Source organism: Schistocerca piceifrons, chromosome 1, assembly GCF_021461385.2.
Source record: "Schistocerca piceifrons isolate TAMUIC-IGC-003096 chromosome 1, iqSchPice1.1, whole genome shotgun sequence".
Classification (NCBI taxonomy): Eukaryota; Metazoa; Arthropoda; class Insecta; order Orthoptera; family Acrididae; genus Schistocerca; species Schistocerca piceifrons.
This window is the reverse complement of record NC_060138.1, coordinates 537,242,288-537,265,051: the sequence shown is the minus strand read 5'-3', so window position 1 is coordinate 537,265,051 and position 22,764 is coordinate 537,242,288. Positions and strand designations below refer to the sequence as shown.

The window sequence follows — 22,764 nt, the reverse complement described above, 5'->3', positions numbered from 1 at the left end:
CACCTGTTGGGGTCTGGTACCCAAAAAGTCATCTCATCTTTGTCCAGACTTGCGAAGGTGACATAATGGCACACAATGGTCGACATGTACCTCTCCCAACACTCCTGTTTCCATCATTTTATAAGATGGCATACATGGGCACAGAGCTGCTTAAGGGCTATCACATGCTCTAGGGAAGTGTGTCGCTTATGTCACTGTAGAGCTTGCCAATGCTCTGTAATTGCCTCAGCGACTTCCAGCAACCACCAAGGGACTGTCTTTCGCCGGGGGCACCCTAAAGAGCAAGGGATTTCGTTTTCTACCGCAGAAACGATTGTGGTAACCACCTGCTCAACCCACACATCAATGTTACCATGTGGGGAAGATTCGTTGGTGACAGCAGTGGTGAAAGTTTCCCAGTCCACCTTGTTTAAAGCCCTTCTGGGCAGGCATCCATGTGCCTGAAGCTGGGGCAGTGACAGGAAGATGGGGAAGTGGTCACTACCACACAGGTCATTATGTACTCTCCAGTGGGTAGATGGGAGAAGTCCTGGGCTGCAAAATGATAAATCAATGGCCGAGTAACTACCTCGAACCACACTGAAATGTGTGCCAGCCCTAGTATTTAAGAGGCAGAGATCGAACTGAGACAATAAATTTTCGACATCTTTGCCTCAGCCAGTAAGCACAGTGTCACCCCGCAATGGGTTATGGGCATTAAAATCTCCCAAAAGTAGGAAAGATTTAGGGAGTTGATCAATCAGTGCAGCTAATACATTCAGGGGTACTGCACCATCTGTAGGAAGATGTACATTGGAGACAGTTATTTCCTGCATTGTCCTTATTCTGACAGCCACAGCTTCAAGAGGGGTTTGAAGGGGCACAGTTTCCTATGGACTGAGTTTAAGACATAAACGCAAACTCCACCTAACACTCGATTATAGTCACTCTGGTTCCTGTAATATCCCTTATAGCCATGGAGGGCAGGGGTCCTCATTGCTGGGAACCAGGTTTCCTGGAGGGGAATGCAGAAAGCAGGTGTAAAGCTTAACAGTTGCCGTAGCTCAGCCGGGTGGTGGAAAAAACCACCACAATTCCACTGGAGGATGACATGATTGTGAGACTGGGAAGGGATGAAATACTCAATGAGGCAGACTATGCCTCAGGGTCACCTGCTGCCACCAACTTATTTCCTGAACAGGCTATGTCCATTGTGCCTGAGAGTCCGGCGAGATCTAGGTCCTCAGCAGACGCCAGAATCTCCACCTCATCTGCAGACACAGAGCTTGTAGGTAGCGGTGGTGTGGGTGCCACCACAATTCTCTTAGACTTGGGGATCTTCTTTTTGGATTTCTCTCACTGCTCCTTGGGTTTCCCTGTCTGGGAGGACTTCACTGATTCAATCTCCAGTACTGAGGACGAGCATGAAGCCTTACGACCAGCTGCTTTTGACCTCTTCTACCACTGGTGGGTGTCATCTTTCCCACTAGCAGAAACCAGGGAAGGGAGTGACCCAAGGGACTCCTTCCTAACAAGAGGAGCCGAAGAAGTCTTATGCTTCTCTGACTCAGAAGTGGCGACTGAAATCCCCAATCATTGGGGGGTGTTGCTCCCGAAGTAGGTGGTGCGGGAGCAACAGGGAAGGAAGTGCCCCCACCATCAAGGGGGCAGGTGTAGTCTACTGGTTCAGAGAGGTGACAGGAATTCGAGGAACTGATGGGGCAAGAACTGTTCTCGTAGTAGCAATGTATGAGGAGGTCATAGCCACAGGATGTAGGCACTCATATTTCCACTTAGCCTCAGTGTAGGTCAGTAGCTCCAGTGGCTTATATTCCATGATTTTCTTCTCTTTCTGTAAAATCCTGCAGTCTGGTGAGCAAGGTGAATGATGCTCTCTGCAGTTGACACAGATGGGAGGTGGGGCACATGGAGTATTAGGATGTGATGGGTGTCCACAATCTCAACATGTGACGCTGGAAGTACAGCAGGAAGACATATGGCCAAACTTCCAGCACATAAAGCACTGCATCAGGGGAGGGATATATGGCTTGATGTCACAGCGGTAGACCACCACCTTGACCTACTCGGGCAATGTATCACCCTCGAAGGCCAAGATGAAGGCACCAATGGCAACATGATTATCCCTTGGACCCCGATGGATGCGTCGATCAAAATGAACACCTCGCCACTCTAAATTGGCACGCAGCTCGTTGTCAGACTGGAAAAGAAGGTCCCTGTGGCATATAATAACTTGGACCATATTTAAGCTCTTAAGAGGTGTGATGGTAACAGAAACATCCCTCAACTGGCCACAAGCGAGTAATGCCCATGACTGGGCAGAGGATGCTGTTTTTATCAAAAGTGACCCAGAGCGCATTTTGGACAAGCCCTCCACTTCCCCAAACTTGTCCTCCAAATGCTCCACAAAAACCTGAGGCTTCATGGACATGAAAGATCCCTTATCAACTCTTGTACATACGAGGTACAGAGGCAAATAAGCTTCACTGCCATCCTTAGCCTGGGGTTCCTCCCATGGTGTGGCCAGTGAGTGGAACAACTTGGGGTCATATTTCTTAGCATTTAAGTTAGACTTTGCCTGCTTAGAGACTGCTGGCGGCAGATCACCAGTGAGAGATGACATACTACGCTTCATGGTGTGTCATCCGCCCTGATGCAACCCACTCCAACCAGTGGCCCTCCCCATGGGCGCCACCCAGCCACAGCAAAGTTCACCTGGCAGGATGGCCATTGCCGGAAGTCCCAATGCCCCAGGGTCACAGGGATCTACTCCTTAGCATACATAGGGAGTTAAAGGCGCAGGCATCAGCAGAGTGATCCCTGTGTTGTCAGGGCGCTACAACCAACAGGGTACATGGTGGCTCCACCACAACAGAGTGACTACCATGCTGTATATGAGATGCAAAGAAGTCATGGTCATCATCGGCACAGAAAGTGACACTGTGTAGTGCATGGTGGAAACACACCCAGGAAGGTGTCCTCGCCCAAGAGATGAAGAATGGGCAAGGGCTGCAATGCGACGACGAGTAAGTGGGATGAAGATCTCAATGCATGATGGACATGATGCACCATGTAAGGCGCCCTTCCCCAATTGGCTCGCTCTTCGGGAAAATTTTGAAAAATGGAGGTCAAACCCTACAGGGGACCATCACATAAAACCTGAAATGTGTCAGACTCCTTTTAGCCACCTCTTATGACGTGCAGTAATACTTCGAGCCTATTCTTACCCCTGGAACCACAGGGGGGCTGCTAAAAGAGAAGATATATCAGGCGACAGCTGTAAATGGGAACGTAGCGGATTAAAATAGGGGCATTGAAGTAAAAGGTGTCTCACCATCCAAAACTGAAAGCAGTGGGGACAAAATGGGGGAGGGTCACCACTTAAAAGATGTTGATGGCTAAAAAGACAGTGGTCAATTCGGAGTCTAGTTAAAATTACCTCCTCCCAATGACGAGGTCGGGAGGAAGGGATCCAAGCACAGGGAAGAAGTTTTATGTCTCATAATTTATTATCCTGAAGTGCAGACCAATGTGTATGCTATAAAAGAGCAACACAACGACAAAAAGCGCCCTGTAGATCAGCAAAGGGAGCCATGCAAACAGCGGGCTGAGGAAGAGAGACAGCAGCCTCTCCTGCTATGCTGGTTGCCTTGTTTCCATGTATACCAACATGCCCTGGGATCCAGAGGAATGCCACAGAGATTCCCCCCAAGTGGAGCATGTGGAGGCAGTCCTGAATCTGGTGAACCAGAGGGTGGACAGGATAAAGAGCTTGGAGATTGAGAAGAGAGCTGAGCGAATACGAGCATATAATATACTGTATCCGCTGATGGTGACGGACGTATTGGACAGCCTGGAGGACAGTGTAAATCTCCACTATAATAACCAATCACTGGTTGGGAAGCCGAAATCCGATAGTGGTGTCGTCAATAATATAGGCACTCCCAACACCAAAGGTGGTCTTGGAGCCATCAGTGTAAATAAATGAGACATCCTCCATTTGTGTGCATAGAGCTGCAAATGCCTGACAATAAACTGTAGGGAGGGGGGGGGGGTCAGAGTTACTTTCCTTGGGAAGCTGACAAAGGTCCCAGTGAAGGCAGGTCCAGGAGTGAAGTCAAGGTGGTGTGGTAACCCCATTTTCCAAGAAAGTTTTAGGAAATTGGAAGGAAAATGAATGTAGCAGATGACAGAAGTTGACTCCTGGTGGTAATAGACAAGACGAGCTGCCTGCATACCCCAAATCCAAGGAGGCATAGAAAAAAGGGCATGGGTCAGGTGAGAAGGCATGGAAGACAGATGACTAGCGCAATGAATCAAAGGCCAATGGAGGTTTAGCAATCTCAGCATAAAGGCTCTCCATTGGGCTAGTGTAAAAAGCTCAAGATGCTAAACACCGAAGAACAGATGGTTAAACACCAAAGAACAGATGGCTGCGCAGAGGAGTAAACTATGCTTCCATAGTCCAATTTCAAGTGCTCTAAGGCATGATATAGATGGAGGAGGATCGCTCGGTCCGCTCACCAGGAGATATCACCCAGAACACGGAGGGTGTTGAGGGATCACAGACAGTGAACCAAAAGATATGAAATGTGAGAAGACCAGCACAGTTTTTCATCAAACGTAAGTCCCAAGAATTTGGTGATGTCCATGAATGTAAGTCAATAGCACTTAGATGTAAGCAAGGCAGATAAAACTCTGTATGATGCCAAAAATTTACACAGTCTTACTGGGAGAAAACCATAAACCACACTCCCATAGTTAAGGTGGGATTGAACAAGGGCTCTGTAGAGCTGCAGCAGTGTAGAGTGATCTGCACCCCTGTCGGTGTTGCTCAGGCAGTGGTGGGCATTGAGGCACTGCCAGCACTTCCACTTAAGCTGACAAAGGTGAGGAAGCCAAATCAATCGGGCATCGAAAATCAGTCCTAAGAATCGATATGTCTCCACTACAGTGAGTGGATCGTCTTTAAGGTAAAGTTTTGGTTCCGGAGGAACGGTATGACACCAACAGAAGTACATAACAGGTGACTTTGCGGCCGAAAACTGGAAACTATGGGCTAGAGCGCATTACTGCGCCTTGTGGATTGGCCCTGTAGGCGCTGCTCAGCAACACCAGTACTGGTGGAGCAGTACAAAATGCAGAAGTCGTCTGCATACAGGGAAGGTGAAAAGGACAGCCCTTCAGCTGCTGTTAGACCATTAATGTCCACTAAAAATAGAGATACACTCAATACAGAGCCCTGCAGGAGCCCATTCTCCTGAATATGGGGGGAACTATGGAAGGCACCAACTTGGACATGAAAGTATGAAGCAACAGGAGATTTTGAATAAAAATTGGGAGCAGGCCTCAGAGACCCCAACCGTATAATGTGACAAGGGTATGATGTCACCAGGTCGTGTCATATACTTTTTGTAAATAAAAAAAGGCGGAAACCAGGTGTTGGCGTCTGGAAAAGGCCACAAGATTATTAGTGGTAAAGCAACCCTGGAGGAAGCCGCCCTGACATGGAGCCAGTAGGTCCTGTGACTCCAGGATTTAACACAACCGCTGACACACCATACATTCCAGCAGCTTACAAACAACGTTGGTGAGGCTGATGGGCCAATACCTATCCACATCAAGTGGGTTTTTACTGGGTTTGAGCACCAGAATTATGGTGCTCTCCTGCCATTGCGATAGAAAGACGCCATCGCACCAGATCTGGTTGAAGATGATGGGGAGATGTCGCTTGTAGTCAGATGAGAGATGTTTAATCATCTGACTGTGGATCTGATCTGGCCGAGGAGGTGTGTCGGGGCAATGTGCAAGTGCACTGAGGAGCTCCCACTCCCTAAATGGGGCATTATAGGGTTCACTGTGGGGTGGAGTGAACGAGAGGACTTTCCCTTCCAGCCACCGTTTGAAAGTGCGGAAGGCTATGGGGTGATTCTCTGACACAGAGGCTTGAGCATATTGCTCAGCAAAGTGCTGGGCAATCGTGACTGCATCGGTAGATAACACACCATTTATGTTAACACTGGGAACACCTGTTGCGGTCTGGTACCAGAAACCATGTTTGATCCTTGCCCAGACTTGGGAAGGTGACATATGTCACCCAATGGTTGAGACGTATCTCTCCCAACACTCTTCCGTTGTTTGATAAGTTGGCGAATGTGGGAATGGAGCCATTTAAAGGCTATGAGATGCTCCAGGGAAGGGCGCTGCTTATGCCACTGTAGAGCTTGCTGATGCTGCTCAATTGCTTCAGCAAATTCCGGTGACCACCAAGGGACTGACTTTTGCCAGGGCGCCCTAAAGAGCGAGTGATCGTGTTTCCTGCCACAGAAAAGATTGCTGTAGTCACCTGCTCAACCATCACATCGATGTTCCCGTGTGGGGTAGATTCATTGGTGACAGCAGATGTGTAAGTTTCCCAGTCCACCTTGTTTAAAGTCTATCTGGGCAGGCGTACATGAGCCTGATGACAGAGCAGTGACATTTCACTACCACACAGGTTGTCATGTGATCTCCAGTGGCTAGATGGGAGAAGTCCTGGGCTGCATATTGATAAATCAATGGCCAAGGTAACTACCTTGAGCCACACTGAAATGTGTGGCAACCCCAATTTTTAAGAGGCGTAGATCGAACTGAGACAATAAAGTTTCGACATCTTTGCCTCAGCCAGTAAGCACAGTATCTCACCGCAAGGGCTTATGGGCATTAAAATCTCCCAAAAGTAGGAAAGATTTAGGGAGTTGATCAATCAGTGCAGCTAATACATTCAGGGGTACTGCACCATCTGTAGGAAGATATACATTGCAGATGGTTATTTCCTGTGTTGTCCTTATTCTGACAGCCACAGCTTTAGGAGGGATTTGAAGGGGCACAGTTTCACTATAGACTGAGTTTAGGACATAAACGCAAACTCCACCTAACACTCAATTATAGTCACTACAGTTCCTGGAATATCCCTTATAGCAGTGGAGGGCAGGGGTCCGCATTGCTGGGAACCAGGTTTCCTGGAGGGCAATGCAGAAAGCAGGTGTAAAGCTTAACAGTTGCCGTAGCTCAGCCGGGTGGTGGAGAAAACCACCACAATTCCACTGGAGGATGACATGATTGTGAGACTGGGAAGGGATGAAATACTCAATGAGGCAGACTATGCCTCAGGGTCACCTACTGCCACCAACTTATTTCCTGAATGGGCTATATCCATTGTGTCTGAGGGTCCGGTGAGATCTAGGTCCTCAGCAGACGCCAGAATCTCCACCTCATCTGCAGATACAGAGCTTGTAGGTAGCGGTGGTGTGGGTGCCACCACAATTCTTTTAGACTTGGGGATCTTCTTTTTGGATTTCTCTCACTGCTCCTTGGGTTTCCCTGTCTGGGAGGACTTCACAGATTCAATCTTCAGTACTGAGGACGAGCATGAAGCCTTACGACCAGCTGCTTTTGACCTCTTCAGCCACTGGCAGGTGTCATCTTTCCCACTAGCAGAAACCAGGGAAGTGAGTGACCCAAGGGACACCTTCCTAGCAAGAGGAGCCAAAGAAGACTTAGGCTTCTTCGGCGCAGAAGTGGGGACTGATATCCGCGATGGTTTCGGGGGTGTTGCTCCCGAAGTATGTGGTGCAGCTGCAGCAGATAGTAAAGTGCCCTCCCACCATCAAGAGGGCAGGTGGAGTCCTTCAGCTCTGAGAGGTGACTGAGGTTGGCAGAGCTGATGGGGCTAGAACTGTTGTAGTGGCGGCATAAGACAATGTCATACGTTCAGGATGTAGACATTCAAATTTCCTCTTAGCCTCAGTGTAGGTCAGTCAGTCCAGGGTCTTGTACTCCATGATTTTCCATTCTTTCTAGAGAATCCTGCATTCAAGTGACCAAGGCGAATGGTGCTCTTCGCACTTGACACAGATGGGAGGTGGGGCACATGGAGTATTGGGATGTGAGGGGCATCTGCAATGTTGACATTTGAAGCTGGAAGTACAGCAGGAAGACACATGGCTGAACTCCCAGAATTTAAAGCACTGCATTGGGGGAGGGATATAGGGCTTTACATCACAGCAGTAGACCATCACCTTGACCTTCTCGGGTAATTTGAAGGCCAAGATGAAGGCACCGTTGGCAACCTGATTATCCCTCAGACCCTGATGGACATGCTGACCAAAATGTACACCTCGCCACTCTAAATTGGCGTGCAGCTTATCATCAGTCTGCGAAAGAAGGTCCCTGTGAAGTATGATACCCTGGACCATATTTAAGCTCTTATTGGATGTGATGATTACAGACACATCCCTCAGCTTGTCACAAGAAAGTAATGCCCATGACTGGACATAGGATGCTGTTTTGATCAGGACTGATCCAGATCTCATTTTGTCCTCTAAATGCTCAACAAAAAACTGAGGCTTCATCGTCATGAAAGATTCCCCACCAGCTCTCAAACATACAAGGTACCGGCACGAATAAGAGCCACTGCCATCCTTAGCTTGATGGCCCATGGTGTGGCCAGGGAGGGAACGATTTGGGGTAGTACCTGTGTGTGTTGAATTGGGCCCATGAATGCTTAGAGACTGCTGGTGTTTGACCACCAGCAAGAGATGATGTACAATGCTTCACCGTGTGTCATCCACCCTGGTGCCACCAATTCCGAACAGGAGCCCTCCTCACAGGCACCACCCAGCTGCAGCAAAGGCCACCTGGCAGGATAGCCATTACTGGGTGTCCCGATGCCCCAGGGTGACAGGCATCTACTCATTGGCATACGTGGGGAGTTAAAGGCGCAGTATCAGCAGAGTGATCCCTGTGTGGTCAGGGGGCAACAACCAACAGGGTACATGCTGGCCCCACCACAATGGACCAGTGACCAGCTACTGTGCTGGATATCAGGTGCAACCAAGCAAACAAGTCCATTATCATCGTTAGCGTAGAAAACACTACTGCACAGTTGATGGAAAAATAAGCACCCAGGTGGATGACCTTGCCCAACAGTTGGAGAGTGCGCAGAAGTGCAGATCCACATCGACGAAGGATGTGATATGTCTCAGCGCATGATGGACACAATGCACCATGTAAGGTGCCCTTCCCCAGTTGGCTCGCTCTGCAAAAAATTTGGAAAAATGAGGTCAAACCCTACAGGGGACCATCGCATACAGGCCGAAATGTATGAGACTCCTTTTAGTTGCCTCTTACGACAGGCAGGAACACCTCAGGCCTATTCTAACCCCCGGACTCGCAGGAGGTCCTTAAGAGTGATGGGGTGGTAGTGGGGAAATGGAACGGGTGATCTTTGGGCTGGCCAATCCAACAACTGTGGCGCTAAAGGTGAGATCGCATGTCTGCATGGCTACCTCCATAGTAAGTCAAGGAGAGGTGAGGACAGTACTATATTTACCCCTTGGGTGCACAGTGGGCTTTCTACTGGCAAATAATTTATGAGCTGCAAAGTTAAAGACCTTTTCCTTCACTCGGATTTCCTGAATAAATCTTCTAAACTAGGGCAATCTCTAGCAGAAGCAGTGTGGTCACCCATACAGTTAATGCAAAGAGGGGATGGGGGTGAACAATCATCCTCATTGACATCCCTGCAACAGCCAACACATTTGGCTGTATTGGAACATGACTGGCTGTTATGATTAAACCTCTCACACTGATAGCAACACTTAGGGTTGGGGATATAAGGATGAACTGAAATGATCTCATATCCCGCTCTGATGTTTGATGGACGTTGAACTCTGTCAAACGTCAAGAAGAGAGTGCAGGTTGGTACCAATCCCTTTTAAACCCTTTTCATTACTTGATGGACGGCCATTACTCCCTGCTCAGACAGGTAATTTTGAATATCCTCATTTGATAATCCATCAAGTGACTTGTGTAAACCACACTGCACAATAAGTTTAAAGTACAGTGTGATTCCACCCGGACAGGGAAGGTGTGCAGCAGTGTAGTTTGAAGCAATTTTTGTGCTTGGAGGGCACTGTCTACTTCTAACAACTAGGTGCCATTTTGTAACCTGGAACAAGACTTTATAGGACCTACAATTGCGTCGACACCTTTCTAAATAATGAAAGGGTTGACTGTTGAGAAGTCTTGACCTTCATCAGACTGAGAAACAACTAGGAACTTTGGCACTGATGGAAGAATTTTCTGTGGCTGAGACTCATCTAGCTTTTTCTTGTAGATAGAAGTTGTAGAAGTAGAGGGACTGATGACCTCAGAAGTTAAGTCCCATGGTGCTCAGAGCCATTTGAAACATTTTTTTGTAGAAGTAGAAGAAACCATTCCGAAAGTATCCCCCCGGCATCTCCAATGGCACACTCCTTCCTAGTGGGGGCTCTCTATGAGGGTACTCCCACCATGGGTGATTGTCCACATCTCAGGTCACTCTACCAAAGAAACAGATGGAGGGACCAATTGGCACATTTGGAAGGTACCAGCTCAGGTAATCTCCCTTCACTTGGCCTTATCTTCACCAGGGGGTATGTATGTGTCCTACTTGTCTACCCGGGGCAGGGAATTATGTGTTACCCAATCACCAGCTATGTGCGGGAATGCATGGATCAGCCTTTAGACACACACAGGGAGGAAAGAAAGAAAAAGGGAGGAACAAAGAAAAGGAAAGAAGAGAATTCTCAAACGTCACAGCAGAGAAGAAGGTAAAGAGAAGAATCAAGGAAAGAGGACAAAGTGAAGACAGATACTTTACATCATAGAGATAAAATAAGAGAAACCACTTCATTCATTCACAAGCATCCATCTCTGGACATAGGCGTAAAACATATTCCCAAATAGAGGGAGAAGGGGAAGGGAAAGGGGGACGGGGCCGAGAAGGATCAGGGAAAGGGAAGAATGTGGAAAGGGAAGGCATGCAGCCCAGAAAGGAAAGAGAGCTGCATGAGCTCGGGGTCCCGTGCTCACCACACACATATCCACAAAAGAGTTGTGGACCCCCTGGGGGCAGTGGCACTTTATTCCATTTCTTCTACTGAGTCACTTTTTACTGTGAGTGAAATGTCATCTGTGAAAATTACTACGTTTTCAACAATAGCTTATATCATACAGTTTACATCTAGAATGAAAAGAAAGGGCCCCAGAACTGATTCCTGAGGTACACCAAACTTTACTAACTAAAAATTAGAGTGTATATTTACATTAGCGCCTTTTGTCTTATGCTTTACTTCTACACACTGCTATCTGTTTTCTATAAATGATTTTATGATGTCAGGTACCTTTCCCCTGATACTATAATAGCTTATTTTGTGTATTAGCCTGCTGTGACATACACATTAAAATGCCTTTGAGAGGTCAGGGTAAAATTCACAGACTTACTTTGTTCAATTATTGCTCCAATTACACTGGCTACGAACTTCACTGTGGCTGTGGTGGTAGACCTACATTTTCTAAAACCAGGCTGTGCCTCATTGATTAGGTTATTCTTTTCTATAAAATGTAATATTCTATCTTTCAAGACTGTTTCCACCATTCTGGATAAAATAGGTGCAGCAGTAATTGGGCTATAGTTGGCAGGATTCTTCTTATTGCAATCCTTATGAATGAGCACAGCCTTGCTCTTTGTCAGACATTTAGGAATCTCTCATTTTTCCAAAGCTGAGTTAGTCAGATCAGTCAGTAGTCCCACTAACCACTGAGCACAGTACTTACTAGACAACTTGCTATTCCATCGAGACCTGTCTTTTTTGACTTTGCTGTCCCTGAGTTACTTGTTGGCAGCAGAAAAGTATATTCTGTGTTATTAAATACATTATTCATATTTCAAACAAGGAAACTCCAGGTAGGAATATCAACATGTGGCATTCCGGCAGGTTGGCATGTCTTCTTTATGGTTATCACTCATATTTCCTAATACTTGGGAGGTATTGTTTTCTTTTATGAGTTTCTCCACTATTTCAACATAATATTGATTAACAATACTGCCACCGAGTGAGGTGGCGCAGTGGTTAGCACACTGGACTCACATTTGGGAGGACAATGGTTCAGACCCTTGTCTGGCCATCCTGATTTAGGTTTTCCGCAATTTCCCTGCACCATTTCAGGCAAATGCCAGGATGACTCCTTTGAAATGGCAGGCCGACTTCCTTGCCTAATCCGACGGGACTGATGACCCTGCTATTTAGACTTATTCCCCAAATCAATCAACGAACCAACCAACCTACCAACAATACTGTCAATGACATTTGGACCTCTACAAAGCTTTCCACCTTTCTCTAAAATATGTTACTATTATCCTCCCTATCAGACCTTTTCCTGTGCCCATTTGTGTGGGAGGCTGAAATCTCATTTTGGTAAAAACTATATTTAGTTTCTCTTATTATTCTACCATGGGCTCTCTTATTATTTCTATGAGTGTTGATGCTAGCTGTAGCATTGTTTTCAAATGCCATCTTTAGATCATCCCTTGATTTTACATCAGTTGTGATCCATCTCTTACTATTTCTCTCATTTGGATTTCTGGAGACAATGGGGCAAGCAATATTTATGTGGTAGACTAACGTTGAGAAAAAGTATTTCCACCTCTTCTCCATGTATTGAATATATTTCCCTCCAGTTTCCTCCCTTTAGTAATGTTTTTAGTCTACTCAAATTGTCTAATCTCTATTCCCTAAATTCAAACCGTATATTTTCACAGCAAAAACTGGTTTCTGATATTTCAACTACTTGTCTATAATGAGCTGGAATTGCACTGTTTATTACTTTTGCTGTTTGCCTATTCCATTCTCTTTAAAATGCATTAAAATATGGTTTTCTTTTGATCTTAACTAGCAATGCATTAAAGAGAAGGTGTTAGTACCTTCATTAATTCATTTCTGCATCCTTCAAGTAATATAAATGATATGCCATCCCAGATGATTTTACTTTAATTTTTGAGATTATTTTCAGTACTTCACACACTGTTACACTCCTGACAGTAAATGAATTGCTCTTTTTAGCCCAGTTTATTGATGATGTTGAGTCACAGATTTCTTCTTTGTATGCCTTAGTACCCCCCCCCCCCCCACCACCCCTCCATGAACCATGGACTTTGCCGTTGGTGGGGAGGCTTGCGTGCCTCAGCGATACAGATGGCCGTACCGTAGGTGCAACCACAATGGAGGGGTATCTGTTGAGAGGTCAGACAAACGTGTGGTTCCTGAAGAGGGGCAGCAGCCTTTTCAGTAGTTGCAGGGGCAACAGTCAGGATGATTGACTGATCTGGCCTTGTAACATTAACCAAAATGGCTTTGCTGTGCTGGTACTGTGAACGGCTGAAAGCAAGGGGAAACTACAGCCATAATTTTTCCCGAGGACATGCAGCTTTACTGTATGATTAAATGATGATGGCGTCCTCTTGGGTAAAATATTCCGGAGGTAAAATAGTCCCCCATTCGGATCTCCGGGCGGGGACTACTCAAGAGGACGTCGTTATCAGGAGAAAGAAAACTGGCGTTCTACGGATCGGAGCGTGGAATGTCAGATCCCTTAATCGGGCAGGTAGGTTAGAAAATTTAAAAAGGGAAATGGATAGGTTAAAGTTAGATATAGTGGGAATTAGTGAAGTTCGGTGGCAGGAGGAACAAGACTTCTGGTCAGGTGATTACAGGGTTATAAATACAAAATCAAATATGGGTAATGCAGGAGTAGGTTTAATAATGAATAAAAAAATAGGAGTGCGGGGAAGCTACTACAAACAGCATAGTGAACACATTATTGTGGCCAAGATAGACACAAAGCCAATGCCTACTACAGTAGTACAAGTTTATATGCCAACTAGCTCTGCAGATGATGAAGAAATTGATGAAATGTATGATGAGATAAAAGGAATTATTCAGGTAGTGAAGGGAGACGAAAATTTAATAGTCATGGGTGACTGCAATTAGAGAGTAGGAAAAGGGAAAGAAGGAAACATAGTAGGTGAATATGGATTGGGGGGGAAGAAATGAAAGAGGAAGCCGCCTTGTAGAATTTTGCACAGAACATAAATTAATCATAGCTAACACTTAGTTCAAGAATCATAAAAGAAGGATCTATACCTGGAAGAATCCTGGAGATACTAAAAGGTATCAGATAGATTATATAATGGTAAGACAGAGATTTAGGAACCAGGTTTTAAATTGTAAGACATTTCCAAGGGCAGATGTCGATTCTGACCACAATCTATTGGTTATGAACTGCAGATTGAAACTGAAGAAACTGCAAAAAGGTGGGAATTTAAGGAGATGGGACCTGGATAAACTGAAAGAACCAGAGGTTGTAGAGAGTTTGAGGGAGAGCATAAGGAAACAATTGACAGGAATGGGGGAAAGAAATACAGTAGAAGAAGAATGGGTAGCTCTGAGGGATGAAGTAGTGAAGGCAGCAGAGGATCAAGTAGGTAAAAAGACGAGGGCTAATAGAAATCCTTGGGTAACAGAAGAAATATTGAATTTAATTGATGAAAGGAGAAAATATAAAAATGCAGTAAATGAAGCAGGCAAAAAGGAATACAAACGTCTCAAAAATAAGATCGACAGGAAGTGCAAAATGGCTAAGCAGGGATGGCTAGAGGACAAATGTAAGGATGTAGAGGCTTGTCTCACTAGGGGTAAGATAGATACTGCCTACAGGAAAATTAAAGAGACCTTTGGAGAGAAGAGAACCACTTGTATGAATATCAAGAGCTCAGATGGCAACCCAGTTCCAAGCAAAGAAGGGAAGGCAGAAAGGTGGAAGGAGTATATAGAGGGTTTATACAAGGGCGGTGTACTTGAGGACAATATTATGGAAATGGAAGAGGATGTAGATGAAGATGAAATGGGAGATACAATACTGCATGAAGAGTTTGACAGAGCACTGAAAGACCTGAGTCAAAACAAGGCCCCGGGAGTAGACAACATTCCATTAGAACTACTGATGGCCTTGGGAGAGCCAGTCCTGACAAAACTCTACCATCTGGTGAGCAAGATGTATGAGACAGGCGAAATACCCTCAGACTTCAAGATGAATATAATAATTCCAATCCCAAAGAACACAGGTGTTGACAGATGTGAAAATTACCGAACTATCAGTTTAATAAGTAACAGCTGCAAAATACTAACGCGAATTCTTTACAGACGAATGGAAAAACTGGTAGAAGCGGCCCTCGGGGAAGATCAGTTTGGATTCCGTAGAAATGTTGGAACACGTGAGGCAATACTAACCTTACGACTTATCTTAGAAGAAAGATTAAGAAAAGGCAAACCTACGTTTTTAGCATTTGTAGACTTAGAGAAAGCTTTTGACAATGTTAACTGGAATACTCTCTTTCAAATTCTGAAGGTGGCAGGGGTAAAATACAGGGAGCGAAAGGCTATTTACAATTTGTACAGAAACCAGATGGCAGTTATAAGAGTCGAGGGGCATGAAAGGGAAGCAGTGGTTGGGAAAGGAGTGAGACAGGGTTGTAGCCTGTCCCCGATGGTATTCAGTCTGTATATTGAGCAAGCAGTAAAGGAAACAAAAGAAAAATTCGGAGTAGGTATTAAAATTCATGGAGAAGAAGTAAAAACTTTGAGGTTCGCCGATGACATTGTAATTCTGTCAGAGACAGCAAAGGACTTGGAAGGGCAGTTGAATGGAATGGATAGTGTCTTGAAAGGAGGATATAAGTTGAACATCAACAAAAGCAAAACAAGGATAATGGAATGTAGTCAAATTAAATCGGGTGATGCTGAGGGAATTAGATCAGGAAATGAGACACTTAAAGTAGTAAAGGAATTTTGCTACTTAGAGAGTAAAATAACTGATGATGGTCGAAGTAGAGAGGATATAAAATGTAGACTGGCAATGGCAAGGAAATCGTTTCTGAAGAAGAGAAATTTGTTAACATCGAGTATAGATTTAAGTGTCAGGAAGTCGTTTCTGAAAATATTTGTATGGAGTGTAGCCATGTATGGAAGTGAAACATGGACGATAACTAGTTTGGACAAGAAGAGAATAGAAGCTTTCGAAATGTAGTGCTACAGAAGAATGCTGAAGATAAGGTGGGTAGATCACGTAACTAATGAGGAGGTATTGAATAGGATTGGGGAGAAGAGAAGTTTGTGGCACAACTTGACTAGAAGAAAGGATCGGTTGGTAGTACATGTTTTGAGGCATCAAGGGATCACAAATTTAGCATTGGAGGGCAGCGTGGAGGGTAAAAATCGTAGAGGGAGACCAAGAGATGAATACACTAAGCAGATTCAGAAGGATGTAGGTTGCAGTAGGTACTGGGAGATGAAGAAGCTTGCACAGGATAGAGTAGCATGGAGAGCTGCATCAAACCAGTCTCAGGACTGAAGACCACAACAACAACAACATGCCTTAGCAAAATGATCTATGACAGCCTCACATACTGTGTTTGGCTCACACACTCCCTAGTGATATATTACTGCAATTTGGATATGCTCTCTCTTAACATTCACAATTTACTATATTCCAGGATGTTTTACAAATATTACATGATTGGCTTATCTGTTCCGTATAATAATGTGGTTTTAGAGTCTTTATGATTTCCTTATATACTTCGTTAGCAATTAATGCTATATGGTGTCCCTGGTTTCATATTTACTTTTAATTTGTCAATTTTAGGAGAATTTTAAGATTCTCTGTATAGTCTGCTTTCCTTAGTGCTTTTGCCATTAGATGTACCCAATTAAAACTCTGATTAAATATTTCATAGAAGTGACCCTACTTTTCATTAATATCATCTGCTAGTGTATGTGAAAAGTCCTCCTATAGCTTATTTCAGTTAATTTTTCTTTTGTATGTGAGTAAGCCATTGTCAGTATGAGCTGAGAAATATTTTTCAGTAGTTCTCGCCTTGAATCCTTCCCCATTTCAATTTGTAACAGCATAGTCAGTCAAAGTCTGTGAATCAGTTTTTATTCTGGTTGGTGGCAAATTTGTATGGCTATGGTTACAGCACTGTAACAAGTCAAAATACCTCATGATTTACATTGTAGCTTAGCGACTCTGTGTTCATTGTTTCATTATTATAATCTGGTTGCTGTTTGTTAAGAGTTTATACAGAAGTTCCTCTAAATTACAGAAGAATTCATCTACATCACTGGTTGGTGATCTATGCAGGCCAATGATTATTAAGTCGTTTTTACCTAGCTTTATTTTATTGTTGCTGATTCAAAGGGCACCTCCATGGTGAGTTTGTCAGCCCATTCAGTGTTTTCGCATTTTATGTTGTTTCTGAGATAAATGTCTGCACTACCACCTTTGTGTATCTTTCTACAACAGTCATCCACAATTTTGTACTTATTTAACTTAAAGCTCCAAATCTCTTTTGTCTTGCACCCAGGTTCATTCACAATATGTAAGTGTTGTAGTTATTTTGCTTAATTTTTAACACAAAAAACTCTTACCCTCACAGTTCAAATGTAATTAATGTTTGGTGTACAGGCTTTTATATAATTTACTTCTTTCTAGAATCTGATGTTTTTCGTAACCTGAGCAAATTGATTTAATTCTCACATTTGTTTTTTATCTCTCTGGTAACACGAGTTGTATACTACTCTCGCTGATGTGGCATGGTAAAAACAATAGTCTTTTTCAAATTGCTTCATTCTAGAAAATTGGCCAAACCTCGTATACAAATTTTGGCTTCATTGCATCTCATATCATGTGTGCCTGTTACACTGGTGATAAGAGCACTGTCATGCAACATCTAGGTCTGCTATGATGTTTTTTGTTTTCAGTCAGATTTGGATTCTTTATTCATCATTTAGCATTATTACATGCTGTAGACTTTGTCAGCTCACTTAACCTATTAATTTTCTAATATACATTTTCACATATTTAAGTTGATATTGGATATTTCTAAAAATTCTTCTAATGGACAGAATGGGTTAGTTAACAAGAAGTTGTGTAACTTTTCCTTAAATACTTTGAGTAGCATGCTTGTGGCATATTCAGACAATTTGTTATATATTTTAATTGCCATGTACTTATGACTATTGTTAGTTTTTGTTAATCTATTTTGTGGAAAGAACAGGTAAGTACAGATTGTTGTATTGTAGTCATCCTTCCTGGCTTCACTACACTGCTAACTTGAATACTTATTTATGGTTTATAGAGCATCAGCTAATTAAGTGAAGAGTCACTGACATATGTAGGACTAACTTGAGGTGTATATCAGTGAAATGTGTTGGAACCCTTGCTGTAAATGTTGTATATTAATGATTTGGCAGGCAGTATTAATAGTAACTTCAGACATTTTTGCAGATTATGCGGTTGCCTATAGTGAAATTCTCTCTGAAATAAATAAAAAAAAATGGACAACTGTTCCATTGGATCTTGATAATATATTAAGGAGTTGCAAAGATTGACACACTGACACTTTAAATGGTCAAAAACATAAAACTGTGCGCTTGACTAAACAACAAAAAATTTTGTACCCTTTGAATATGATATGGTATTAACAAACCAGATTTGGACCAGTCTATTAATACAAATATAAGGGTATTTCTTTCTGTAGGGATATCAGGTGTAGGATTGGGTTTAGGTAAGGTTTTTGGCTGACCTTGCTTTATTGATTGGATACTGAGACAATGGAATCAGTCTGCAAAGGGCACTGCCTAGAAAGCACTCTTGGTTCTATCTTAACATATTGCTCAAGTTTTTGGGAGTCATAACAAATAGGACTAACAGTGAATATTGAACCCTTGCTCACTAATCCATTAATTTATTCCTTCATTACGTGAAAATGATATGAATACGTTGTAGTCCCCTACATATTACTCCAATAGAGACTGTGAAGTCATGATTAGGTCAATTACAGAGCGCACAAGGGCATTTTAGCAATCATTTTTCCAGCGTTCCATATGCGAGTGGATTGTAAAGCATGCCCGATAAATGTTGCAATGAGATGTACCCTGTGCCATGTACCTCATAATGGTCTGCGAACTATCGATGTAGATATTTTTTGTATGCAAACTTGGGCAGCTGTTTTATTGTCGGTAGTTTATGTTGCTTTTTGACTGTTACTGTTCTGAACTATTTCTTCTGAAGCTATTTGATTAGAGCCCATTTTCTATAATAAACGAAAGAATTCAATTTTATACAAGAAACAGTTATTCTGCTCGAAAAGTGCAATATTACAAGTTAACGTCAATGTCGCACTTAAATTTATAATAAAAGGGTTAAAAACACTACTTATTTTTTAATATAGATAATTTCTTTAAGTAATGTACTAGGCTTACCTGATATGTGGCTCAATTTACTCTGAATATATGAGCTGGTACAATGACCTTCCAAATTTGTTACCAAGTTGATTCAAACAGCGCGCTTCGAATAGGAACTGCTACACAGTACCACATGCAGTGTATTCCAGAGATCTGAGCGAAGGGATATGCATGTTCGGTTCACTCGGTAACATGTAGATAGCAGCACAGAACTGTACGTCAATAATAACGAAAATCGTAAATCTGTTTAGTTTTACAAGTAAAAACCAATATTTTTATGATTTATATATGCACTGTAGAATAGAAAAGTTGGTACTCGACCTCTATTTTGTCTTACCCTTCACGCGACGAGGGAAATGATTTAATTTGTTCCACTTTCATACAAGAAATCGGTGAGTGGTAAATGTTAAAAGTAGCTGAACTGGTTTTATGAGGATAAGCCATAATCTGCAAGGTGTGTAGAAAGATAAGTATGCGTCCGCTGTATAAAGCTTTGACCTTTTTATTTACTTTGTGCATGTGTGAAGCTCTTATAAACGATGCATGTTGCTTGACACCTATTTTAATAAAATTAGGAAGGTACATAAATCCTTAATATAGGAATATTCCTGCGAATAAAGGATGAAGATTCACCCAGTCACTCAACGAAAGATAGTAACTCAATTTCTTTAATAACACATCTCTTGTGTGTACCGATGGAGAATAGTCGACACCTCTGTTTTAGAGAAAAATAAATATTGAGGAAAAAACTGTTATAATACGCTGGACGGACGTTCATTCTGTGTATTGTGAGAAACCTCGTTTACATTTAATAGGGCATCCTATGGGGGAAAAAAATGTGCACATGGTGAGTCGCAACTAGTAAAAGTACATAAGCACTTCATCAGCCCATTTTCGGCACGCAATTTGATCTATAGCGCGACTGTGTGTCACTGACGTTAATCATGTTACGTATTCTCGACTTTTCATTTTAGTTAATTGAGTGAAATGGAGATACATGCCTGTGTTACTATGCAGTTTATTATAAATTAAACCGCCTGGTTAATACTGTGACTCTCGGAGTCCCACCCACAAACAACACCACTTTATCGCCTGCTGTTAATAACACCTGATTACCAATGATGTCAACTTGGGTGAATGTTTAAAACTCTTAAGGTTGCAGCTAAAGTACTAAGGATTTAAGTGTCATATAAAAATTCCTGAAATAAACATACTTCACTACATTAGCCTACTGTGTTGTTTGTGTTAGCTCGCCTCCTTGTCAATGACAAGTTAATAATCTGCACTGTGTTTGAAATTCAGAGTTTCTCTCAATCACTTCACATTCAATTTTTTTTTTGGTCACACACGGATCCCCTGTATTTGTTCATTACACCTCTGATCTGATCACTCCATGTAATCCATATTTGTTCTGTTTTGTTCAACCACATTTTGTCAGAGATTATGAACATCAGCACTTGAAAGTGCACTAGAATGCTACCAACAGGAAAGAATGTGCTCATTGTTAAGGATAAAGATTGGTGACTTATTGTTATTTGTCATTATTTTAAAGTGATGTAGTAGTGTAATGAAGGTTACGCTAAATTGTGTTTGTTACCTTTGTCGATTTGGTTATGATAAAAATATTGTAAGTAATATGGAGCCAGCACAGATAGTAGGCCTAATGTTGATTTACATGCAGACAGCAATACCCTAAAGTTATGAATAATGTGCATTTCCTAACATCATAATTAGTTGCACACAAAAGGAGTGCATAGAGAGTTGATAATTTTTTACTGGTAGATATAATTGTATGTGTTTCTTTAGCTGGCTATTATGTTTCAGCTGATGAGATATTGCTTATTTATTAATGTGATTTCTACAGATGTGAAGACTTAAATAGTATTGCAAGGCATAAAAATCAGTAAATATTCAGCTTAAGTAACTAGTAATAAACCATTACATAGACGACTTCTTTGTTTTACTCAGGTACCAATTGCTAAACCTGTTACAGATCTTCCTATTGTTTTTGTATTTATTGTCTTTGTCTTCGTCACATTCTCAGAAAATCTTAAAATTTCAAGCCACATTGTTGCAGTGGTAGAATGATTACAGTCACGTCAAGTTTTTTTTTAGTTTTGACTACAGATATGTATGCAGAAACAAGAGCTGTCACTTTCTAAGTTCTGTACCATTGTAAACTTACTGATTCTGTCATAGAAGCTATTTGTACACGACTTTTCTGGATTAAGGATAACACCATGGAGTTAGAGAGATGGTTGGCACCTGGAGTTATGTAACTGTGATATCTCTGAACCACTTCATAACAATATGAGGTGGAATGAAGATTTTTCAGCTGTTTCAACAGAAATATTTGTCCTGCTTTAACACAATTATTTGTTTCTTCTGTGTATATTTATGATGTTGGAGGTGCTGAGGAAACAAATATTTTTGTTCATAGTTCAAACCCCTTGGCTTTGTCACAATTCATATTGTTCTTGAAATTTAGGGATTTCATTGAGGATCACTATATATTCCACAAAAGATTTCTAATGCTTTTGTAAGGTTTCTTTCTCTGGCTCCTGAATTGTTTCTACAAGAAAAATACATACTTCAAGTTTACTATCATTAACTATCGGTCCTTTATGATCCAGTGAACATTGTCCATTTGGGTCTAGTGCAGCAGGGGATACAACCCGTCGGCTTTAGACAATGACGTCACAAGTCGCCAGATAGCAGTTTACCATTTTCGCTTTTGCTGTTATGTTTGTTTCGTTTTTTTACTGATTGCTTAATAAAGTGGATCTGTTTATTCTATCTCGTGAGATTTTTTTTTTTAAAAAAGCCAAAAAACACTTATCAGCCACTGAAGGGAGCTACAACACTAAGAAGAATCGCTTCTCGATTGGCGACTTGTGACGTCAATGTCCAAAGCCGACGGGTTGTATCCCCTGCTACACTAGTCCCGTCCATTTATGTAGGCCAAGTCAAAAATTTGAGAGAGAGAATAAAGGTATAGCAAATTACAGTCATAAATTACAAATCTAGTGTACAACACAGTTTAAATAGTACAATGATACAATAATTTGAATTCCTGTTTGCAGATGCTAAAAATAATTTAGTTGCCCATCAAAAATGACTTAAGTTTATTTTTAAAGGATTTTTTTATTTAGCTGGTGTTTTAAATGATTGAGTTGGTTGTTGAATAATTTATACTGTTGTATGTGAAACGTTTTTCTGATACAATGCTGGTATAGACTGAATCATGTGCTTTTTTTATGTTGAGGTTGTGGACATGTTTATTTTATTGCAGTTTCTCATTCATGTTTGAAAGCTGCTCATTTTCAAATTGGCTGGATTTGTAAATATGCAGGCTGGACAGACTCATTATTTTCAACTGAATGAAGAATGTTCTGGGTCATTGTAGATTGTTTATATTACAAAGATCTCTGGCAGACATTTTAAAGACTTCATTTGAAGGGGGATAAGTTTTCCCAGAACATGGATCCATACTGAAGAAATGTAATTATAATATACTTGAATCTCTGTTGATCTGATCCTACTCTGATTTTGCACACATAGACCCTAGCAAACTTTGTTTCATTTCACATGATAATCCCAT

General features: G+C 42.3%; 1 protein-coding gene and 1 long non-coding RNA gene across 6 annotated transcripts in view; one reads left to right on the top strand and one right to left on the bottom strand.

Moving 5' to 3' along the window:
• LOC124799223 overlaps window positions 1-19,866 on the bottom strand; it is a 38,756-nt gene extending 18,890 nt beyond the window's left edge. Inside the window, exons 1-2 of one of the 2 annotated variants that reach the window (XR_007016988.1) lie at window positions 19,485-19,866; window positions 19,182-19,375 (exon numbers count right to left, since the gene is read on the bottom strand). This is a non-coding gene — a long non-coding RNA (uncharacterized LOC124799223). The remainder of the gene's footprint in view (window positions 1-19,181; window positions 19,376-19,484) is intronic. The other variant, XR_007016987.1, reaches the window with a different exon arrangement.
• Window positions 19,387-22,764, top strand: part of LOC124799192 (protein abrupt-like) — a 252,710-nt gene continuing 249,332 nt past the window's right edge. For 3 of the 4 annotated variants that reach the window (XM_047262751.1, XM_047262729.1, XM_047262744.1), the window contains exon 1: window positions 19,387-19,617. The gene's annotated coding sequence lies outside the window, so the exon portion shown is untranslated. The remainder of the gene's footprint in view (window positions 19,618-22,764) is intronic. The other variant, XM_047262737.1, reaches the window with a different exon arrangement.